General features: G+C 23.4%; 1 protein-coding gene across 1 annotated transcript in view; it reads left to right on the top strand.

The window, feature by feature from the left end:
* Positions 1-24600, top strand: part of bmpr1bb (bone morphogenetic protein receptor, type IBb) — a 69068-nt gene that overhangs the window by 43488 nt on the left and 980 nt on the right. The window lies entirely within an intron of this gene.

Below are 24600 nucleotides of genomic sequence, written 5' to 3' on the forward strand. Positions count from 1 at the left end.
CCTTACTATACATAGTCATTTTAATTTTTTTTTAATGTTATACATCGTTGTTTAAAAAAAATATTTTAAAAATGCCTTACTGTACATGGTCATTTGAAAAAAAAAAAGCCTTACTAATACATAGCCTATTTTTAATGAATTTTTGTTTATTTATTTATTTATTTATTTATTTATTTTTTAAACACGCTTTAATATACATGGTCTTTTTTAAAAAAATGTTATGATACATGGTTGTTTTAAAAAACATAAGCTCCTTACTGTACATGGTCATTTTAAAAAAATGCCTTACTATACATAGTCAGTTTTTTTTTTAAACACGCCTTACTATACATAGTCTTTTAAAAAAAATGTTATGATACATGGTTGTTTTAAAAAATAAATAAATAAGCGCCTTACTGTACATGGTCATTTAAAAAAATGCCTTACTATACATAGTCTTTCTTTTGTTTTTGTTTTTAAACACGCCTTACTATATAGATGGTCTTTTTTTAAAATGTTATGATGGATCATTAAGAAAAAAATGCCTTACTATACATAGTTTTTTTTTTAAACGCCTTACTATACATGGTCTTTTTTTTTTTTTAATGTTATGATACATGGTTGTTTAAAATTAATAAATAAATGAAGCGCTTTACTGTACATGGTCATTAAAAAAAAAAAAAAAAAAAAGCCTTACTATACATAGTCTTTTTTTTTTTTTTTATTTAAACACGCCTTACTATAGATGGTCTTTTTTTTTATTTATTTTGTGATACATGGTTGTTTAAAAAAATAAATAACCGCCTTACTGTACATGGTCATTTAAAAAAATGCCTTACTATACATAGTCTTTCTTTTTTTTTTTTTTTTTTTTTTTTTTTTTTTAAACACGCCTGACTATACATAGTCTTTAAAAAAAAATGTTATGATACATGGTTGTTTAAAAAAATAAATAAGCGCCTTACTGTACATGGTAATTTAAAAAAAATGCCTTACTATACATGGTCTTTTTTTTTTTTTTAAATGTTATGATACATGGTTGTTTAAAATTAATAAATAAATCAGCGCTTTACTGTACATGGCCATTAAAAAAAAAAAAAAAAAGCCTTACTATACATAGTCATGTTTTTTTTTTTTTAACACGCCTTACTATAGATGGTCTTTTTAAAAAAAAATGTTATGATACATGGTTGTTTAAAAAAATAAATAAGCGCCTTACTGTACATGGTCATTTAAAAAAATGCCTTACTATACATAGTCTTTCTTTTTTTTTTTTTTTTTTTTAAAACACGCCTGACTATACATAGTCTTTAAAAAAAAATGTTATGATACATGGTTGTTTAAAAAAATAAATAAGCGCCTTACTGTACATGGTCATTTAAAAAAATGCCTTACTATACATAGTCTTTCTTTTTTTTTTTTTTTTTTTTTTTTTTTTTTTTTTTTAAACACGCCTGACTATACATAGTCTTTAAAAAAAAATGTTATGATACATGGTTGTTTAAAAAAATAAATAAGCGCCTTACTGTACATGGTAATTTAAAAAAAATGCCTTACTATACATGGTCTTTTTTTTTTTTTTAAATGTTATGATACATGGTTGTTTAAAATTAATAAATAAATCAGCGCTTTACTGTACATGGCCATTAAAAAAAAAAAAAAAAAGCCTTACTATACATAGTCATGTTTTTTTTTTTTTAACACGCCTTACTATAGATGGTCTTTTTAAAAAAAAATGTTATGATACATGGTTGTTTAAAAAAATAAATAAGCGCCTTACTGTACATGGTCATTTAAAAAAATGCCTTACTATACATAGTCTTTCTTTTTTTTTTTTTTTTTTTTAAAACACGCCTGACTATACATAGTCTTTAAAAAAAAAATGTTATGATACATGGTTGTTTAAAAAAATAAATAAGCGCCTTACTGTACATGGTAATTTAAAAAAAATGCCTTACTATACATGGTCTTTTTTTTTTTTTAAATGTTATGATACATGGTTGTTTAAAATTAATAAATAAATCAGCGCTTTACTGTACATGGCCATTAAAAAAAAAAAAAAAAAAAGCCTTACTATACATAGTCATGTTTTTTTTTTTTAACACGCCTTACTATAGATGGTCTTTTTAAAAAAAAATGTTATGATACATGGTTGTTTAAAAAAACATAAGCTCCTTACTGTACATGGTCATTTAAAAAAATGCCTTACTATACATAGTTTTTTAATTTTTTTATTTTTTTTTTTAAACACGCCTTACTATACCTGGTCTTCTTTTAAAAATGTTATGATACATGGTTGTTTAAAAAAATAAATAAGTGCCTTACTGTACATGGTCATTTAAAAAAATGCCTTATTATACATAGTCTTTTTAAAAAAATGTTATGATACATGGTTGTTTTAAAAAATAAATAAATAAGCGCCTTACTGTACATGGTCATTTAAAAAAAGCCTTACTATACATAGTCTTTCTTTCTTTTTTTTTTTTTTTTTTTTTTTTTTTTTTAAACACGCCTTACTATACATCAGGGGTGTCAAACATAAGGCCCGGGGGCCGGATCAGGCCCGCAATGGGGTTTAATCCGGCCCGTGAGATGGTTGTATAAAGTGTAATAAATAAATAAATGTAGGCCCAATTAATCAGCCGGCCACAATCAAAGCTTATAAATTCCTAATTACACAAGTAAGTCTCAGTTGAGCAATGCAACTTGTACATGGAATTGCTCTGAATGTCGTTATTTTAAGCACAATTTAAAGATAGTTTGTTTAAAAAATAAAAACATGATTCAAACACAAACGTGCTGAATAAGACACACATGTGACAAGTATTAGCGTCCGTATAACTTCAGTATCGGCACCCGGCACACAATCAGTGAACAATATACAGGTTTATGCAAAAAAAAATTGGGACAATATTTGTACAGATGCGCCCCACAATTTAGGGCTGGCCCACAAATAGCGAAACTCTGCATGTAATTGACAGCAACGTTTTAAAAATTATGTACAATTTTACCGATCCGGCCCACTTGCAAATATATTTTTCTCCATGTGGCCCCTGAGCTAATATGAGTTTGACACCCCTGCTATACATAGTCTTTTTTTAAAAAAAATTATGATACATGGTTGTTTAAAATAAATAAATCAATCAGCGCCTTACTGTACATGGTCATTTAAAAAAATGCCTTACTATACATAGTCTTTTTTTTTTTTTTTTTTTTTTTTCTAAATGTTATGATACATGGTTGTTTAAAAAAATAAATAACCGCCTTACTGTACATGGTCATTTAAAAAAATGCCTTACTATACATAGTCATTTTTATTTTTTTTTAATGTTATACATCGTTGTTTAAAAAAAATATTTTAAAAATGCCTTACTGTACATGGTCATTTGAAAAAAAAAAAGCCTTACTAATACATAGCCTATTTTTAATGTATTTTTGTTTATTTATTTATTTATTTATTTATTTATTTTTTAAACACGCTTTAATATACATGGTCTTTTTTTAAAAAATGTTATGATACATGGTTGTTTTAAAAAACATAAGCTCCTTACTGTACATGGTCATTTTAAAAAAATGCCTTACTATACATAGTCAGTTTTTTTTTTAAACACGCCTTACTATACATAGTCTTTTAAAAAAAAATGTTATGATACATGGTTGTTTTAAAAAATAAATAAATAAGCGCCTTACTGTACATGGTCATTTAAAAAAATGCCTTACTATACATAGTCTTTCTTTTGTTTTTGTTTTTAAACACGCCTTACTATATAGATGGTCTTTTTTTAAAATGTTATGATGGATCATTAAGAAAAAAATGCCTTACTATACATAGTTTTTTTTTAAACGCCTTACTATACATGGTCTTTTTTTTTTTTTAATGTTATGATACATGGTTGTTTAAAATTAATAAATAAATGAAGCGCTTTACTGTACATGGTCATTAAAAAAAAAAAAAAAAAAAAAAGCCTTACTATACATAGTCTTTTTTTTTTTTTTTTATTTAAACACGCCTTACTATAGATGGTCTTTTTTTTTTTTATTTTGTGATACATGGTTGTTTAAAAAAATAAATAACCGCCTTACTGTACATGGTCATTTAAAAAAATGCCTTACTATACATAGTCTTTCTTTTTTTTTTTTTTTTTTTTTTTTTTTTTTTTTTTTTTTTTTTAAACACGCCTGACTATACATAGTCTTTAAAAAAAAATGTTATGATACATGGTTGTTTAAAAAAATAAATAAGCGCCTTACTGTACATGGTAATTTAAAAAAAATGCCTTACTATACATGGTTTTTTTTTTTTTTTAAATGTTATGATACATGGTTGTTTAAAATTAATAAATAAATCAGCGCTTTACTGTACATGGCCATTAAAAAAAAAAAAAAAAAGCCTTACTATACATAGTCATGTTTTTTTTTTTTAACACGCCTTACTATAGATGGTCTTTTTTAAAAAAAATGTTATGATACATGGTTGTTTAAAAAAATAAATAAGCGCCTTACTGTACATGGTCATTTAAAAAAATGCCTTACTATACATAGTCTTTCTTTTTTTTTTTTTTTTTTTTTTTTTTTTTTTTTTTAAACACGCCTGACTATACATAGTCTTTAAAAAAAAATGTTATGATACATGGTTGTTTAAAAAAATAAATAAGCGCCTTACTGTACATGGTAATTAAAAAAAAATGCCTTACTATACATGGTCTTTTTTTTTTTTTTTAAATGTTATGATACATGGTTGTTTAAAATTAATAAATAAATCAGCGCTTTACTGTACATGGCCATTAAAAAAAAAAAAAAAATGCCTTACTATACACAGTCTTTTTTTTTTTTTTTTTTTTTTTTTTTTAAAACACGCCTGACTATACATAGTCTTTAAAAAAAAATGTTATGATACATGGTTGTTTAAAAAAATAAATAAGCGCCTTACTGTACATGGTAATTTAAAAAAAATGCCTTACTATACATGGTCTTTTTTTTTTTTTTAAATGTTATGATACATGGTTGTTTAAAATTAATAAATAAATCAGCGCTTTACTGTACATGGCCATTAAAAAAAAAAAAAAAAAAGCCTTACTATACATAGTCATGTTTTTTTTTTTTAACACGCCTTACTATAGATGGTCTTTTTTAAAAAAAATGTTATGATACATGGTTGTTTAAAAAAATAAATAAGCGCCTTACTGTACATGGTCATTTAAAAAAATGCCTTACTATACATAGTCTTTCTTTTTTTTTTTTTTTTTAAACACGCCTGACTATACATAGTCTTTAAAAAAAAATGTTATGATACATGGTTGTTTAAAATTAATAAATAAATCAGCGCTTTACTGTACATGGCCATTAAAAAAAAAAAAAAAATGCCTTACTATACACAGTCTTTTTTTTTTTTTTTTTTTTTTTTTTTTTTAAAACACGCCTGACTATACATAGTCTTTAAAAAAAAATGTTATGATACATGGTTGTTTAAAAAAATAAATAAGCGCCTTACTGTACATGGTAATTTAAAAAAAATGCCTTACTATACATGGTCTTTTTTTTTTTTTTAAATGTTATGATACATGGTTGTTTAAAATTAATAAATAAATCAGCGCTTTACTGTACATGGCCATTAAAAAAAAAAAAAAAAAAGCCTTACTATACATAGTCATGTTTTTTTTTTTTAACACGCCTTACTATAGATGGTCTTTTTTAAAAAAAATGTTATGATACATGGTTGTTTAAAAAAATAAATAAGCGCCTTACTGTACATGGTCATTTAAAAAAATGCCTTACTATACATAGTCTTTCTTTTTTTTTTTTTTTTTTTTTTTAAACACGCCTGACTATACATAGTCTTTAAAAAAAAATGTTATGATACATGGTTGTTTAAAAAAATAAATAAGCGCCTTACTGTACATGGTAATTAAAAAAAAATGCCTTACTATACATGGTCTTTTTTTTTTTTTTTAAATGTTATGATACATGGTTGTTTAAAATTAATAAATAAATCAGCGCTTTACTGTACATGGCCATTAAAAAAAAAAAAAAAAGCCTTACTATACATAGTCATGTTTTTTTTTTTTAACACGCCTTACTATAGATGGTCTTTTTTTAAAAAAATGTTATGATACATGGTTGTTTAAAAAAATAAATAAGCGCCTTACTGTACATGGTCATTTAAAAAAATGCCTTACTATACATGGTCTTTTTTTTTTTTTTTTCAATGTTATGATACATGGTTGTTTCAAATGAATAAATAAATCAGCGCCTTACTGTACATGGTCATTAAAAAAAAAAAAAAAAAAAAGCCTTACTATACATAGTCTTTTATTTTTTTTTTTTATTTAAACACGCCTTACTATAGATGGTCTTTTTTTTTAAATTTTATGATACATGGTTGTTTCAAATAAATAAATAAATCAGCGCCTTACTGTACATGGTCATTAAAAAAAAAAAAATGCCTTACTATACACAGTCTTTTTTTTTTTTTTCTTTTTTTTTAAACACGCCTGACTATACATAGTCTTTAAAAAAAAATGTTATGATACATGGTTGTTTAAAAAAATAAATAAGCGCCTGACTGTACATGGTCATTTAAAAAAAATGCCTTACTATACATAGTCTTTTTTTTTTTTTTTTAACACGCCTTACTATATATAGTCTTTTTAAAAAAATGTTATGATACATGGTTGTTTTAAAAAAATAAATAAATAAGCGCCTTACTGTACATGGTCATTTCAAAAAACAAATGCCTTACTATACATGGTCATTTTTTTTTAAACACGCCTTACTATAGATGATCTTTTTTTTTTTTAAATGTTATGATACATGGGTGTTTAAAAAAATAAATAAGCGCCTTACTGTACATGGTCATTTAAAAAAATGCCTTACTATACATAGTTTTTTAATTTTTTTATTTTTTTTTTTAAACACGCCTTACTATACCTGGTCTTCTTTTAAAAATGTTATGATACATGGTTGTTTAAAAAAATAAATAAGTGCCTTACTGTACATGGTCATTTAAAAAAATGCCTTATTATACATAGTCTTTTTAAAAAAATGTTATGATACATGGTTGTTTTAAAAAATAAATAAATAAGCGCCTTACTGTACATGGTCATTTAAAAAAAGCCTTACTATACATAGTCTTTCTTTTTTTTTTTTTTTTTTTTTTTTTAAACACGCCTTACTATACATAGTCTTTTTTAAAAAAAAATTATGATACATGGTTGTTTAAAATAAATAAATCAATCAGCGCCTTACTGTACATGGTCATTTAAAAAAATGCCTTACTATACATAGTCTTTTTTTTTTTTTTTTTTTTTTTTCTAAATGTTATGATACATGGTTGTTTAAAAAAATAAATAACCGCCTTACTGTACATGGTCATTTAAAAAAATGCCTTACTATACATAGTCATTTTTATTTTTTTTTAATGTTATACATCGTTGTTTAAAAAAAATATTTTAAAAATGCCTTACTGTACATGGTCATTTGAAAAAAAAAAAGCCTTACTAATACATAGCCTATTTTTAATGAATTTTTGTTTATTTATTTATTTATTTATTTATTTATTTTTTAAACACGCTTTAATATACATGGTCTTTTTTTAAAAAATGTTATGATACATGGTTGTTTTAAAAAACATAAGCTCCTTACTGTACATGGTCATTTTAAAAAAATGCCTTACTATACATAGTCAGTTTTTTTTTTAAACACGCCTTACTATACATAGTCTTTTAAAAAAAATGTTATGATACATGGTTGTTTTAAAAAATAAATAAATAAGCGCCTTACTGTACATGGTCATTTAAAAAAATGCCTTACTATACATAGTCTTTCTTTTGTTTTTGTTTTTAAACACGCCTTACTATATAGATGGTCTTTTTTTAAAATGTTATGATGGATCATTAAGAAAAAAATGCCTTACTATACATAGTTTTTTTTTTAAACGCCTTACTATACATGGTCTTTTTTTTTTTTTAATGTTATGATACATGGTTGTTTAAAATTAATAAATAAATGAAGCGCTTTACTGTACATGGTCATTAAAAAAAAAAAAAAAAAAAAGCCTTACTATACATAGTCTTTTTTTTTTTTTTTATTTAAACACGCCTTACTATAGATGGTCTTTTTTTTTTTTATTTTGTGATACATGGTTGTTTAAAAAAATAAATAACCGCCTTACTGTACATGGTCATTTAAAAAAATGCCTTACTATACATAGTCTTTCTTTTTTTTTTTTTTTTCTTTTTTTTTTTTAAACACGCCTGACTATACATAGTCTTTAAAAAAAAATGTTATGATACATGGTTGTTTAAAAAAATAAATAAGCGCCTTACTGTACATGGTAATTTAAAAAAAATGCCTTACTATACATGGTCTTTTTTTTTTTTTTAAATGTTATGATACATGGTTGTTTAAAATTAATAAATAAATCAGCGCTTTACTGTACATGGCCATTAAAAAAAAAAAAAAAAAAGCCTTACTATACATAGTCATGTTTTTTTTTTTTAACACGCCTTACTATAGATGGTCTTTTTAAAAAAAAATGTTATGATACATGGTTGTTTAAAAAAATAAATAAGCGCCTTACTGTACATGGTCATTTAAAAAAATGCCTTACTATACATAGTCTTTCTTTTTTTTTTTTTTTTTTTTTTTTTTTTTTTTTTAAACACGCCTGACTATACATAGTCTTTAAAAAAAAATGTTATGATACATGGTTGTTTAAAAAAATAAATAAGCGCCTTACTGTACATGGTAATTAAAAAAAAATGCCTTACTATACATGGTCTTTTTTTTTTTTTTTTAAATGTTATGATACATGGTTGTTTAAAATTAATAAATAAATCAGCGCTTTACTGTACATGGCCATTAAAAAAAAAAAAAAAAGCCTTACTATACATAGTCATGTTTTTTTTTTTTAACACGCCTTACTATAGATGGTCTTTTTTTAAAAAAATGTTATGATACATGGTTGTTTAAAAAAATAAATAAGCGCCTTACTGTACATGGTCATTTAAAAAAATGCCTTACTATACATGGTCTTTTTTTTTTTTTTTCAATGTTATGATACATGGTTGTTTCAAATGAATAAATAAATCAGCGCCTTACTGTACATGGTCATTAAAAAAAAAAAAAAAAAAAAGCCTTACTATACATAGTCTTTTATTTTTTTTTTTATTTAAACACGCCTTACTATAGATGGTCTTTTTTTTTAAATTTTATGATACATGGTTGTTTCAAATAAATAAATAAATCAGCGCCTTACTGTACATGGTCATTAAAAAAAAAAAAATGCCTTACTATACACAGTCTTTTTTTTTTTTTTTTTTTTTTTTTTTTTTTTTAAACTCGCCTGACTATACATAGTCTTTAAAAAAAAATGTTATGATACATGGTTGTTTAAAAAAATAAATAAGCGCCTTACTGTACATGGTAATTAAAAAAAAATGCCTTACTATACATGGTCTTTTTTTTTTTTTTTAAATGTTATGATACATGGTTGTTTAAAATTAATAAATAAATCAGCGCTTTACTGTACATGGCCATTAAAAAAAAAAAAAAAAAAGCCTTACTATACATAGTCATGTTTTTTTTTTTTAACACGCCTTACTATAGATGGTCTTTTTTTAAAAAAATGTTATGATACATGGTTGTTTAAAAAAATAAATAAGCGCCTTACTGTACATGGTCATTTAAAAAAATGCCTTACTATACATGGTCTTTTTTTTTTTTTTTCAATGTTATGATACATGGTTGTTTCAAATGAATAAATAAATCAGCGCCTTACTGTACATGGTCATTAAAAAAAAAAAAAAAAAGCCTTACTATACATAGTCTTTTATTTTTTTTTTTATTTAAACACGCCTTACTATAGATGGTCTTTTTTTTTTAATTTTATGATACATGGTTGTTTCAAATAAATAAATAAATCAGCGCCTTACTGTACATGGTCATTAAAAAAAAAAAATGCCTTACTATACACAGTCTTTTTTTTTTTTTTTTTTTTTTTTTTTTTTTAAACACGCCTGACTATACATAGTCTTTAAAAAAAAATGTTATGATACATGGTTGTTTAAAAAAATAAATAAGCGCCTTACTGTACATGGTAATTTAAAAAAAATGCCTTACTATACATGGTCTTTTTTTTTTTTTTAAATGTTATGATACATGGTTGTTTAAAATTAATTAATAAATCAGCGCTTTACTGTACATGGCCATTAAAAAAAAAAAAAGCCTTACTATACATAGTCATGTTTTTTTTTTTTAACACGCCTTACTATAGATGGTCTTTTTTTAAAAAAATGTTATGATACATGGTTGTTTAAAAAAATAAATAAGCGCCTTACTGTACATGGTCATTTAAAAAAATGCCTTACTATACATGGTCTTTTTTTTTTTTTTTTCAATGTTATGATACATGGTTGTTTCAAATGAATAAATAAATCAGCGCCTTACTGTACATGGTCATTAAAAAATTTAAAAAATGCCTTACTATACACAGTCATTTTTTTTTTTTTAAACACGACTTACTATAGATGGTCTTTTTTTTTTAAATTTTATGATACATGGTTGTTCAAAAAAATAAGCGCCTGACTGTACATGGTTATTTAAAAAAATGCCTTACTATACATGGTCTTTTTTTTTAAAAAATGTTATGATACATGGTTGTTTAAAAAAATAAAAAAATAAGCGCCTTACTGTACATGGTCATTTAAAAAAAATGCCTTACTATACTTGGTCTTTTTTTTTTTTTTTTTTTTTTTTTCCAATGTTATGATACATGGTTGTTTCAAATAAATAAATAAGCGCCTTACTGTACATGGTCATTAAAAAAAAAAAAATGCCTTACTATACACAGTCTTTTTTTTTTTTAAACACGCCTTACTATAGATGGTCTTTTTTAAAAAATGTTATGATACATGGTTGTTTAAAAAAATATATAAGCGCCTGACTGTACATGGTCATTTAAAAAAATGCCTTACTATACATGGTCTTTTTTTTTTTTTAAATGTTATGATACATGGTTGTTTAAAAAAATAAATAAGCGCCTGACTGTACATGGTCATTTAAAAAAATGCCTTACTATACATAGTCTTTTTTTTTTTTTTAACACGCCTTACTATATATAGTCTTTTTAAAAAAATGTTATGATACATGGTTGTTTTAAAAAATAAATAAATAAGCGCCTTACTGTACATGGTCATTTAAAAAAATGCCTTACTATACATAGTCTTTCTTTTGTTTTTGTTTTTAAACACGCCTTACTATATAGATGGTCTTTTTTAAAAATGTTATGATGCATCATTAAAAAAAAATTGCCTTACTATACATAGTCCTTTTTTTTTTTTTTTTTTTTTTTTTTTTTTTTTATAAACACGCCTTACTATACATAGTCTTTAAAAAAAATGTTATGATACATGGTTGTTTAAAATTAATAAATAAATCAGCGCTTTACTGTACGTGGTCATTAAAAAAAAAAAAAGCCTTACTATACATAGTAATTTTTTTTTTAAACTCGCCTTACTATAGATGGTCTTTTTTTTAAAAATGTTATGATACATGGTTGTTCAAAAAAATAAATAAGCGCCTTACTGTACATGGTCATTTAAAAAAAATGCCTGACTATAGATGGTCTTTTTTTTTTTTAAATGTTATGATACATGGTTGTTTAAAAAAATAAATAAGCGCCTTACTGTACATGGTAATTTAAAAAAATGCCTTACTATACATGGTCTTTTTTTTTTTAAAATGTTATGATACATGGTTGTTTAAAATTAATAAATAAATCAGCGCTTTACTGTACATGGCCATTAAAAAAAAAAGGCTTACTATACATAATCATGTTTTTTTTTTTTTGAACACGCCTTACTATAGATCGTCTTTTTAAAAAAAATGTTATGATACATGGTTGTTTAAAAAAAAAAATAAGCGCCTTACTGTACATGGTCATTTAAAAAAAAATGCCTTACTATAGATGGTCTTCTTTAAAAAATGTTATGATACATGGTTGTTTAAAAAATTAAATAAGCGCCTTACTGTTAAGGGTCATTTAAAAAAATGCCTTACTATAGATGGTGTTTTTAAAAAAAAAATGTTATGATACATGGTTGTTTAAAAAAATAAATAAGCGCCTTACTGTACATGGTCATTTAAAAAAATGCCTTACGATACATGGTCTTTTTTTTTTTAAATGTTATGATACATGGTTGTTTAAAATTAATAAATAAATCAGCGCTTTACTGTACATGGTCATTAAAAAAAAAAAAAAAAAGCCTTACTATACATAGTCTTTTTTTTTTTTTTTCTTTTTTTTTTTAAACACGCCTTACTATACATAGTCTTTTTTTTTTAAATGTTATGATACATGGTTGTTTAAAAAAATAAATAAGCGCCTTACTGTTAATGGTCATTTTAAAAAATGCCTTACTATAGATGGTCTTTTTAAAAAAAAAATTTTATGATACATGGTTGTTTAAAAAAATAAATAAGCGCCTTAATGTACATGGTAATTTAAAAAAAATGCCTTACTATACATGGTCTTTTTTTAAAAAAATGTTATGATACATGGTTGTTTAAAATTAATAAATAAATCAGCGCTTTACTGTACATGGTCATTAAAAAAAAAAAAAAGCCTTACTATACATAGTCTTTTTTTTATTTATTTATTTTTTTTATTTAAACACGCCTTACTATAGATGGTCTTTTTTTTAAAAATGTTATGATACATGGTTGTTTAAAAAAATAAATAAGCGCCTTACTGTACATGGTCATTTAAAAAAATGCCTTACTATACATAGTCTTTTTTTTTTTTTTTTCTTTTTTTTTTTAAACACGCCTTACTATACATAGTCTTTTTTTTAAAAATGTTATGATACATGGTTGTTTAAAAAAATAAATAAGCGCCTTACTGTTAATGGTCATTTTAAAAAATGCCTTACTATAGATGGTCTTTTTAAAAAAAAAAATTTATGATACATGGTTGTTTAAAAAAATAAATAAGCGCCTTAATGTACATGGTAATTTAAAAAAAATGCCTTACTATACATGGTCTTTTTTTAAAAAAATGTTATGATACATGGTTGTTTAAAATTAATAAATAAATCAGCGCTTTACTGTACATGGTCATTAAAAAAAAAAAAAAAGCCTTACTATACATAGTCTTTTTTTTTATTAATATTTAAACACGCTTGACTATAGATGGTCTTTTTTATTTATTTATTAATTTTTTTTTATTTATGTATTTTTTAAAAATGCCTTACGATACATGGTCTTTTTTTAAAAATGTTATGATACATGGTTGTTTTAAAAAAATAAACAAGCGCCTTTCTGTACAAGATCATTTAAAAAAAATGCCTTACTATACATAGTCTTTTTTTTTTTTTTTTTTTTTTTAAACACGCCTTACTATAGATGGTCTTTTTTTCTTTCTTTTTTTTAAATGTTATGATACATGGTTGTTATAAAAAAATAATAATAATAAGCGCCTTACTGTACATGGTCATTTAAAAAAAATGCCTTCCTATACATAGTCTTTTTTTTTTTTTAAATGTTATGATACATGGTTGTTTAAAATTAATAAATAAATCAGCGCTTTACTGTACATGGTCATTAAAAAAAAAAAAAAAAAAAGCCTTACTATACATAGTCAGTTTTTTTTTTTTTTTTAATGTTATGATACATGGTTGTTTAAAAAAATAAATAAGAGCCTTACTGTACATGGTCATTTAAAATAATGCCTTACTATATATACATAGTGTTTTGTTTTGTTTTTTACACGCCTTACTATACTTAGTCTTTTTAAAAAAATGTTATGATACATGGTTGTTTAAAAAAATAAATAAGCGCCTTACTGTACATGGTCATTTAAAAAATGCCTTACTATTCAGTCTTTTTTCAAATTTATTTTTATTTATTTATTTATTTATTTTTTAAACACGCCTTACTATACATGGTCTTTTAAAAAAAAAAAAAGTTATGATACATGGTTGTTTAAAAATAAATAAATAACCGCCTTACTGTACATGGTCATTTAAAAAAATGTCTTACTATACATAGTCTTTTTTTTTTTTTTTTTTTTTTTCTAATTGTTATGATACATGGTTGTTTCAAATAAATAAATAAATCAGCGCCTTACTGTACATGGTCATTAAAAAAAAAAAAATGCCTTACTATACATGGTCTTTTTTTGTTTTTAAATGTTATGATACATGGTTGTTTAAAATTAATAAATAAATCAGCGCCTTACTGTACATGGTCATTAAAAAAAAAAAAGCCTTACTATACATAGTCTTTTTTTTTTTTTTTAAACACGCCTTACTATAGATGGTCTTTTTTTTTTTTTTTTTTTTTTATGTATTTTTTAAAAACGCCTGACTTAACATGGTCTTTTTAAAAAAAATGTTATGATACATGGTTGTTTTAAAAAAAAAATAAACAAGCGCCTTACTGTACATGGTCATTTAAAAAAATGCCTTACTATACATAGTCTATTTTTTTTATTTTTATTTTTTATTTTTTTTTTTTAAACACGACTTACTATACTTAGTCTTTTTAAAAAAATGTTATGATACATGGTTGTTTAAAAAAATAAATAAGCGCCTTACTGTACATGGTCATTTAAAAAAATGCCTTACTCTACATAGTCTTTTTTTTTTTTTTTTTTTTTTTTTTTTTTTAAACACGCCTTACTATAGATGGTCTTTTTAAAAAAAATGTTATGATGCATCATTAAAAAAAATGCCTTACTATACATAGTCTTTTTTTTTTCTTTTTTTTAACACGCCTAACTATAGATTGTCTTTTTTTTTTCTTTTTTTTTTTTTAAATGTTATGATACATGGTTGTTATAAAAAAAAAATATAATAATAAGCTTACTGTACATGGTCATTTAAAAAAAATGCCTTACTATACATAGTCTTTTTTTTTTTGTTTTTTTCAACACGCCTTACTATACTTAGTCTTTTTTTAAAAATGTTATGATACATGGTTGTTTAAAAAAATAAATAAGCGCCTTATTGTACATGGTCATTTAAAAAAATGCCTTACTATACATGGTCTTTTTTTTTTTTTTTTTAATGTTATGATACATGGTTGTTTAAAATTAATAAATAAATCAGCGCTTTACTGTACATGGTCATTAAAAAAAAAAAAAGCCTTACTATACATAGTCTTTTTTTTTTTTTTTTTAATTTAAACACGCCTGACTATAGATGGTCTTTTTTTTTTTTTTTTTTTTTTTAAAACACCTTGCTATACATGGTCTTTTTTTCAAAATGTTATGATACATGGTTGTTTTAAAAATAAATAAACAAGCGACTTACTGTACATGGTCATTTAAAAAAATGCCTTACTATACATAGTCTTTTTTTTTTTTTTTTTTTTTTTTTAAACACGCCTTACTATAGATGGTCTTTTTAAAAAAATGTTATGATGCATCCTTAAAAAAAAAATGCCTTACTATACATGGTCTTTTTCTTAAAAAAAAATGTTATGATACATGGTTGTTTAAAAAAAAATCAATAAGCGCCTTACTGTACATGGTCATTTAAAAAAATGCCTTACTATACATGGTCTTTTTTTTTTATTATTTTTTTTCAGTGTTATGATACATGGTTGTTTCAAATAAATAAATAAATCAGCGCCTTACTGTACATGGTCATTAAAAAAAAAAAATGCCTTACTATACACAGTCTTTTTTTTTTTTTTTTTAAACACGCCTTACTATAGATGGTCTTTTTAAAAAAATGTTATGATACATGGTTGTTTAAAAAAATAAGCGCCTGACTGTACATGATTATTTAAAAAAAATGCCTTAATATACATGGTCTTTTTTTTTTTTTTAAACGCCTTACCATACAAAGTCTTTTTAAAAAAAAATGTTATGATACATGGTTGTTTTAAAAATAAATAAATAATTGCCTTACTGTATATGGGCATTTAAAAAAATGCCTTACTATACATAGTCTTTTTTTTTTTTTTTTTTTTTTTTAAACACGCCTTACTATAGATGGTCTTTTTAAAAAAAATGTTATGATGCATCATTAAAAAAAATGCCTTACTATACATAGTCTTTTTTTTTTTTTTTTTTTTTTTAACACGCCTAACTATAGATTGTCTTTTTTTTTTTCTTTTTTTTTTAAATGTTATGATACATGGTTGTTATAAAAAAAATATATAATAATAAGCTTACTGTACATGGTCATTTAAAAAAAATGCCTTACTATACTTAGTCTTTTTAAAAAAATGTTATGATACATGGTTGTTTAAAAAAATAAATAAGCGCCTTACTGTACATGGTCATTTAAAAAAATGCCTTACTATACATGGTCTTTTTTTTTTTTTTTTAAATGTTATGATACATGGTTGTTTAAAATTAATAAATAAATCAGCGCTTTACTGTACATGGTCATTAAAAAAAAAAAAAAGCCTTACTATACATAGTCTTTTTTTCAAAATGTTATGATACATGGTTGTTTTAAAAATAAATAAATAAACAAGCGACTTACTGTACATGGTCATTTAAAAAAATGCCTTACTATACATAGTCTTTTTTGTTTTTTGTTTTTTTTTGTTTTTATAAACACGCCTTACTATAGATGGTCTTTTTAAAAAAATGTTATGATGCATCATTAAAAAAAAAAATGCCTTACTATACATAGTCTTTTTTTAAATTTTTTTTTTTATACATGTTATGATACATGGTATAAATAAGCGCCTTACTGTACATGGTCATTTAAAAAAATGCCTTATGCCAGTCTTTTTTTAAATTTATTTTTATTTATTTATTGATTTATTTTTTAAACACGCCTTACTATACATGGTCTTTTAAAAAAAAAAAAAAATGTTATGTTACATGGTTGTTTAAAAATAAATAAATAAGCGCCTTACTGTACATGGTCATTTAAAAAAATGCCTTATGCCAGTCTTTTTTTAAATTTATTTTTATTTATTGATTGATTTATTTTTTAAACACGCCTGACTATAGATGGTCTTTTTTTTTTTTTTTTTTTTTTTTTTTTAAACGCCTTACTATACATGGTCTTTTTTTCAAAATGTTATGATACATGGTTGTTTTAAAAATAAATAAATAAACAAGCGACTTACTGTACATGGTCATTTAAAAAAATGCCTTACTATACATAGTCTTTTTTTTTTTTTTTTTAAACACGCCTTACTATAGATGGTCTTTTTAAAAAAATGTTATGATGGATCCTTAAAAAAAATGCCTTACTATACATGGTCTTTTTTTTTTTTAAATGTTATGATACATGGTTGTTTAAAATTAATAAATAAATCAGCGCTTTACTGTACATGGTCATTAAAAAAAAAAAAAAAAACCTTACTATACATAGTAATTTTTTTTTAAACTCGCCTTACTATAGATGGTCTTTTTTTAAAAATGTTATGATACATGGTTGTTTAAAATTAATAAATAAATCAGCGCTTTACTGTACATGGTCATTAAAAAAAAACAAAACCTTACTATACATAGGAATTTTTTTTTTTTAAACTCGCCTTACTATAGATGGTCTTTTTTTTAAAATGTTATGATACATGGTTGTTCAAAAAAATAAAAAATAAGCGCCTTACTGTACATGGTCATTTAAAAAAATGCCTTACTATACATGGTCTTTTTTTTTTTTTTTTCCAATGTTATGATACATGGTTGTTTCAAATAAATAAATAAATCAGCGCCTTACTGTACATGGTCATTAAAAAAAAAAAAATGCCTTACTATACACAGTCTTTTTTTTTAAACACGCCTTACTATAGATGGTCTTTTTTTAAAAATGTTATGATACATGGTTGTTTAAAAAAATATATAAGCGCCTGACTGTACATGGTCATTTAAAAAAATGCCTTACTATACATGGTCTTTTTTTTTTTTTAAATTTTATGATACATGGTTGTTTAAAAAAATAAATAAGCGCCTGACTGTACATGGTCATTTAAAAAAAATGCCTTACTATACATAGTCTTTTTTTTTTTTTAACACGCCTTACTATATATAGTCTTTTTAAAAAAATGTTATGATACATGGTTGTTTTAAAAAATAAATAAATAAGCGCCTTACTGTACATGGTCATTTAAAAAAATGCCTTACTATACATAGTCTTTCTTTTGTTTTTGTTTTTAAACACGCCTTACTATATAGATGGTCTTTTTTAAAAATGTTATGATGCATCATTAAAAAAAAATTGCCTTACTATACAGTCTTTTTTTTTTTTTTTTTTTTTTTTTTTTTAAAACACGCCTTACTATACATAGTCTTTAAAAAAAAATGTTATGATACATGGTTGTTTAAAATTAATAAATAAATCAGCGCTTTACTGTACGTGGTCATTAAAAAAAAAAAAGCCTTACTATACATAGTAATTTTTTTTTTAAACTCGCCTTACTATAGATGGTCTTTTTTTTTAAAAATGTTATGATACATGGTTGTTCAAAAAAATAAATAAGCGCCTTACTGTACATGGTCATTTAAAAAAAATGCCTGACTATAGATGGTCTTTTTTTTTTTAAATGTTATGATACATGGTTGTTTAAAAAAATAAATAAGCGCCTTACTGTACATGGTAATTTAAAAAAATGCCTTACTATTCAGTCTTTTTTTAAATTTATTTTTATTTATTTATTGATTTTTTTTTTAAACACGCCTTACTATACATGGTCTTTTTTTTAAAAAAATGTTATGATACATGGTTGTTTAAAATTAATAAATAAATCAGCGCTTTACTGTACATGGTCATTAAAAAAAATAAAAAAAAAGCCTTACTATACATAGTCAGTTTTTTTTCTTTTTCTAAATGTTATGATACATGGTTGTTTAAAAAAATAAATAAGAGCCTTACTGTACATGGTCATTTAAAAAAATGCCTTACTATTCAGTCTTTTTTTAAATTTATTTGTATTTATTTATTGATTTATTTTTTAAACACGCCTTACTATACATGGTCTTTTAAAAAAAAAAAAATGTTATGTTACATGGTTGTTTAAAAATAAATAAATAACCGCCTTACTGTACATGGTCATTTAAAAAAATGCCTTACTATACATAGTCTTTTTTTTTTTTTTTTTTTTTTCAAAATGTTATGATACATGGTTGTTTCAAATAAATAAATAAATCAGCGCCTTACTGTACATGGTCATTAAAAAAAAAAATGCCTTACTATACATGGTCTTTTTTTGTTTTTAAATGTTATGATACATGGTTGTTTAAAATTAATAAATAAATCGGCGCCTTACTGTACATGGTCATTAAAAAAAAAAAAAGCCTTACTATACATAGTCTTTTTTTTTTTTTTTTTAAACACGCCTTACTATAGATGGTCTTTTTTTTATTTATTTTTTTTATGTATTTTTTAAAAACGCCTGACTAAACATGGTCTTTTTAAAAAAATGTTATGATACATGGTTGTTTAAAAAAATAAATGAGCGCCTTACTGTACATGGTCATTTAAAAAAATGCCTTACTATACATAGTCTTTTTTTTTTTTTTTTTAAACACGCCTTACTATAGATGGTCTTTTTAAAAAAAATGTTATGATGCATCATTAAAAAAAATGCCTTACTATACATAGTCTTTTTTTTTTCTTTTTTTTAACACGCCTAACTATAGATTGTCTTTTTTTTTTCTTTTTTTTTTTTTAAATGTTATGATACATGGTTGTTATAAAAAAAAAATAATAATAATAAGCTTACTGTACATGGTCATTTAAAAAAAATGCCTTACTATACATAGTCTTTTTTTTTTGTTTTTTTCAACACGCCTTACTATACTTAGTCTTTTTTAAAAAATGTTATGATACATGGTTGTTTAAAAAAATAAATAAGCGCCTTACTGTACATGGTCATTTAAAAAAATGCCTTACTATACATGGTCTTTTTTTTTTTTTTTTTTAAATGTTATGATACATGGTTGTTTAAAATTAATAAATAAATCAGCGCTTTACTGTACATGGTCATTAAAAAAAAAAAAGCCTTACTATACATAGTCTTTTTTTTATTTTTTTTTATTTAAACACGCCTGACTATAGATGGTCTTTTTTTTTTTTTTTTTTTTTTTTTTTTTAAAACACCTTACTATACATGGTCTTTTTTTCAAAATGTTATGATACATGGTTGTTTTAAAAATAAATAAACAAGCGACTTACTGTACATGGTCATTTAAAAAAATGCCTTACTATATACATAGTCTTTTTTTTTTTTTTTTTTTTTTTTTTTTTTTTTTTTTTTAAACACGCCTTACTATAGATGGTCTTTTTAAAAAAATGTTATGATGCATCCTTAAAAAAAAATGCCTTACTATACATGGTCTTTTTCTTAAAAAAAAATGTTATGATACATGGTTGTTTAAAAAAAAATCAATAAGCGCCTTACTGTACATGGTCATTTAACAAAATGCCTTACTATACATGGTCTTTTTTTTTTTTTTTTTTTTCAGTTATGATACATGGTTGTTTCAAATAAATAAATAAATCAGCGCCTTACTGTACATGGTCATTAAAAAAAAAAAAATGCCTTACTATACACAGTCTTTTTTTTTTTTTTTTTAAACACGCCTTACTATAGATGGTCTTTTTAAAAAAATGTTATGATACATGGTTGTTTAAAAAAATAAGCGCCTGACTGTACATGGTTATTTAAAAAAAATGCCTTACTATACATGGTCTTTTTTTTTTTTTTTAAACGCCTTACCATACAAAGTCTTTTTAAAAAAAAATGTTATGATACATGGTTGTTTTAAAAATAAATAAATAATTGCCTTACTGTATATGGGCATTTAAAAAAATGCCTTACTATACATAGTCTTTTTTTTTTTTTTTTTTTTTTTTTTTTTAAAAACACGGCTTACTATAGATGGTCTTTTTAAAAAAAATGTTATGATGCATCATTAAAAAAAATGCCTTACTATACATAGTCTTTTTTTTTTTTTTTTTTTTTAACACGCCTAACTATAGATTGTCTTTTTTTTTTTTCTTTTTTTTTTAAATGTTATGATACATGGTTGTTATAAAAAAAAAAAAAATAATAAGCTTACTGTACATGGTCATTTAAAAAAAATGCCTTACTATACATAGTCTTTTTTTTTGTTTTTTTCAACACGCCTTACTATACTTAGTCTTTTTAAAAAAATGTTATGATACATGGTTGTTTAAAAAAATAAATAAGCGCCTTACTGTACATGGTCATTTAAAAAAATGCCTTACTATACATGGTCTTTTTTTTTTTTTTTTTAAATGTTATGATACATGGTTGTCTAAAATTAATAAATAAATCAGCGCTTTACTGTACATGGTCATTAAAAAAAAAAAAAGCCTTACTATACATAGTCTTTTTTTCAAAATGTTATGATACATGGTTGTTTTAAAAATAAATAAATAAACAAGCGACTTACTGTACATGGTCATTTAAAAAAATGCCTTACTATACATAGTCTTTTTTTTTTTTTTTTTTTTTTTTTTTTATTTATTTATTTTTTTTATAAACACGCCTTACTATAGATGGTCTTTTTAAAAAAATGTTATGATGCATCATTAAAAAAAAAAATGCCTTACTATACATAGTCTTTTTTTAATTATTTTTTTTTTATACATGTTATGATACATGGTTGTTTAAAAAAATAAATAAGCGCCTTACTGTACATGGTCATTTAAAAAAATGCCTTATGCCAGTCTTTTTTTAAATTTATTTTTATTTATTTATTGATTTATTTTTTAAACACGCCTTACTATACATGGTCTTTTAAAAAAAAAAAAAAAATGTTATGTTACATGGTTGTTTAAAAATAAATAAATAAGCGCCTTACTGTACATGGTCATTTAAAAAAATGCCTTATGCCAGTCTTTTTTTAAATTTATTTTTATTTATTTATTGATTTATTTTTTAAACACGCCTGACTATAGATGGTCTTTTTTTTTTTTTTTTTTTTTTTAAACGCCTTACTATACATGGTCTTTTTTTCAAAATGTTATGATACATGGTTGTTTTAAAAATAAATAAATAAACAAGCGACTTACTGTACATGGTCATTTAAAAAAATGCCTTACTATACATAGTCTTTTTTTTTTTTTTTTTTTTTTTTTTTTAAACACGCCTTACTATAGATGGTCTTTTAAAAAAAATGTTATGATGGATCCTTAAAAAAAAATGCCTCACTATACATGGTCTTTTTTTTTTTTAAATGTTATGATACATGGTTGTTTAAAATTAATAAATAAATCAGCGCTTTACTGTACATGGTCATTAAAAAAAAAAAGAAAAACCTTACTATACATAGTAATTTTTTTTTAAAACTCGCCTTACCATAGATGGTCTTTTTTTAAAAATGTTATGATACATGGTTGTTCAAAAAAATAAATAAGCGCCTTACTGTACATGGTAATTTAAAAAAATGCCTTACTATACATGGTCTTTTTTTTTTTTAAATGTTATGATACATGGTTGTTTAAAATTAATAAATAAATCAGCGCTTTACTGTACATGGTCATTAAAAAAAAAAAAAAGCCTTACTATACATAGTATTTTTTTTTTTTAAACTCGCCTTACTATAGATGGTCTTTTTTTTAAAAATGTTATGATACATGGTTGTTGTTTTTTTTTTTTTTTTTTATTTATGTATTTTTTTAAAAACGCCTTACTATACATGGTCTTTTTTAAAAAATGTTATGATACATGGTTGTTTTAAAAAAATAAATAAGCGCCTTACTGTACATGGTCATTTAAAAAAATGCCTTACTATAGATGGTCTTTTTTTAAAAAAATGTTATGATACATGGTTGTTTAAAAAAATAAATAAGCGCCTTACTGTACATGGTCATTTAAAAAAATGCCTTACTATATATACATAGTCTTTTTTTTTTTTTTTTTTTTTTAAACACGCCTTACTATACTTAGTCTTTTTAAAAAAATGTTATGATACATGGTTGTTTAAAAAAATAAATAAGCGCCTTACTGTACATGGTCGTTTAAAAAAATGCCTTACTATTCATAGTCTTTTTTTAAAAATGTATTTTTATTTATTTATTTATTTTTTAAACACGCCTTACTATACATGGTCTTTAAAAAAAAAAAAAAAAAAAATTTATGATACATGGTTGTTTAAAAAAAAATCAATAAGCGCCTTACTGTACATGGTCATTTAAAAAAATACCTTACTATACATGGTCTTTTTTTTTTTAAATTTTTTTTCAATGTTATGATACATGGTTGTTTAAAATTAATAAATAAATCAGCGCTTTACTGTACATGGTCATTAATAAAAAAAAAAAAAAGCCTTAATATACAGTCTTTTTTTTTTTTTTTTTTTTTAAACACGCCTTACTATACTTAGTCTTTTTAAAAAAATGTTATGATACATGGTTGTTTAAAAAAATAAGCGCCTGACTGTACATGGTTATTTAAAAAAAATGCCTTACTATACATGGTCTTTTTTTTTTTTTTTTTTTTTTTAACGCCTTACCATACAAAGTCTTTTTAAAAAAAAATGTTATGATACATGGTTGTTTAAAAAAAAATCAATAAGCGCCTTACTGTACATGGTCATTTAAAAAAATGCCTTACTATACATGGTCTTTTTAAAAAAAAATTTTCAATGTTATGATACATGGTTGTTTCAAATAAATAAATAAATCAGCGCCTTACTGTACATGGTCATAGATGGTCTTTTTAAAAAAATGTTATGATACATGGTTGTTTAAAAAAATAAGCGCCTGACTGTACATGGTTATTTAAAAAAAAATGCCTTACTATACATGGTCTTTTTTTTTTTTTTTTTTTTTTTTTTAACGCCTTACCATACAAAGTCTTTTTAAAAAAAAATGTTATGATACATGGTTGTTTTAAAAATATAATAATAAGCGCCTTACTTTACATGGTCATTTAAAAAAAATGCCTTACTATACATAGTCTTTTTTTTTTTTTTTTTTAAACACGCCTTACTATAGATGGTCTTTTTAAAAAAATGTTATGATGCATCCTTAAAAAAAAAATTGCCTTACTATACATGGTCTTTTTTTTTTTTTAAATGTTATGATACATGGTTGTTTAAAATTAATAAATAAATCAGCGCTTTACTGTACATGGTCATTAAAAAAAAAAAAAAAACCTTACTATACATAGTAATTTTTTTTTTTAAACTCGCCTTACTATAGATGGTCTTTTTTTAAAAATGTTATGATACATGGTTGTTCAAAAAAATAAGCGCCTTACTGTACATGGTCATTTAAAAAAATGCCTTACTATTCAGTCTTTTTTTAAATTTATTTTTATTTATTTATTGATTTATTTTTTAAACACGCCTTACTATACATGGTCTTTTAAAAAAAAAAAAAAAAAAAATTATGATACATGGTTGTTTAAAAAAAAAATCAATAAGCACCTTACTGTACATGGTCATTTAAAAAAATACCTTACTATACATGGTCTTTTTTTTTTTTTTTTTTTTTCAATGTTATGATACATGGTTGTTTAAAATTAATAAATAAATCAGCGCTTTACTGTACATGGTCATTAATAAAAAAAAAAAAAGCCTTAATATACAGTCTTTTTTTTTTTTTTTTTTTTTAAACACGCCTTACTATAGATGGTCTTTTTAAAAAAAAATGTTATGATGCATCCTTAAAAGAAAAA

Source organism: Festucalex cinctus, chromosome 15 (assembly GCF_051991245.1).
Source record: "Festucalex cinctus isolate MCC-2025b chromosome 15, RoL_Fcin_1.0, whole genome shotgun sequence".
Classification (NCBI taxonomy): domain Eukaryota; kingdom Metazoa; phylum Chordata; class Actinopteri; order Syngnathiformes; family Syngnathidae; genus Festucalex; species Festucalex cinctus.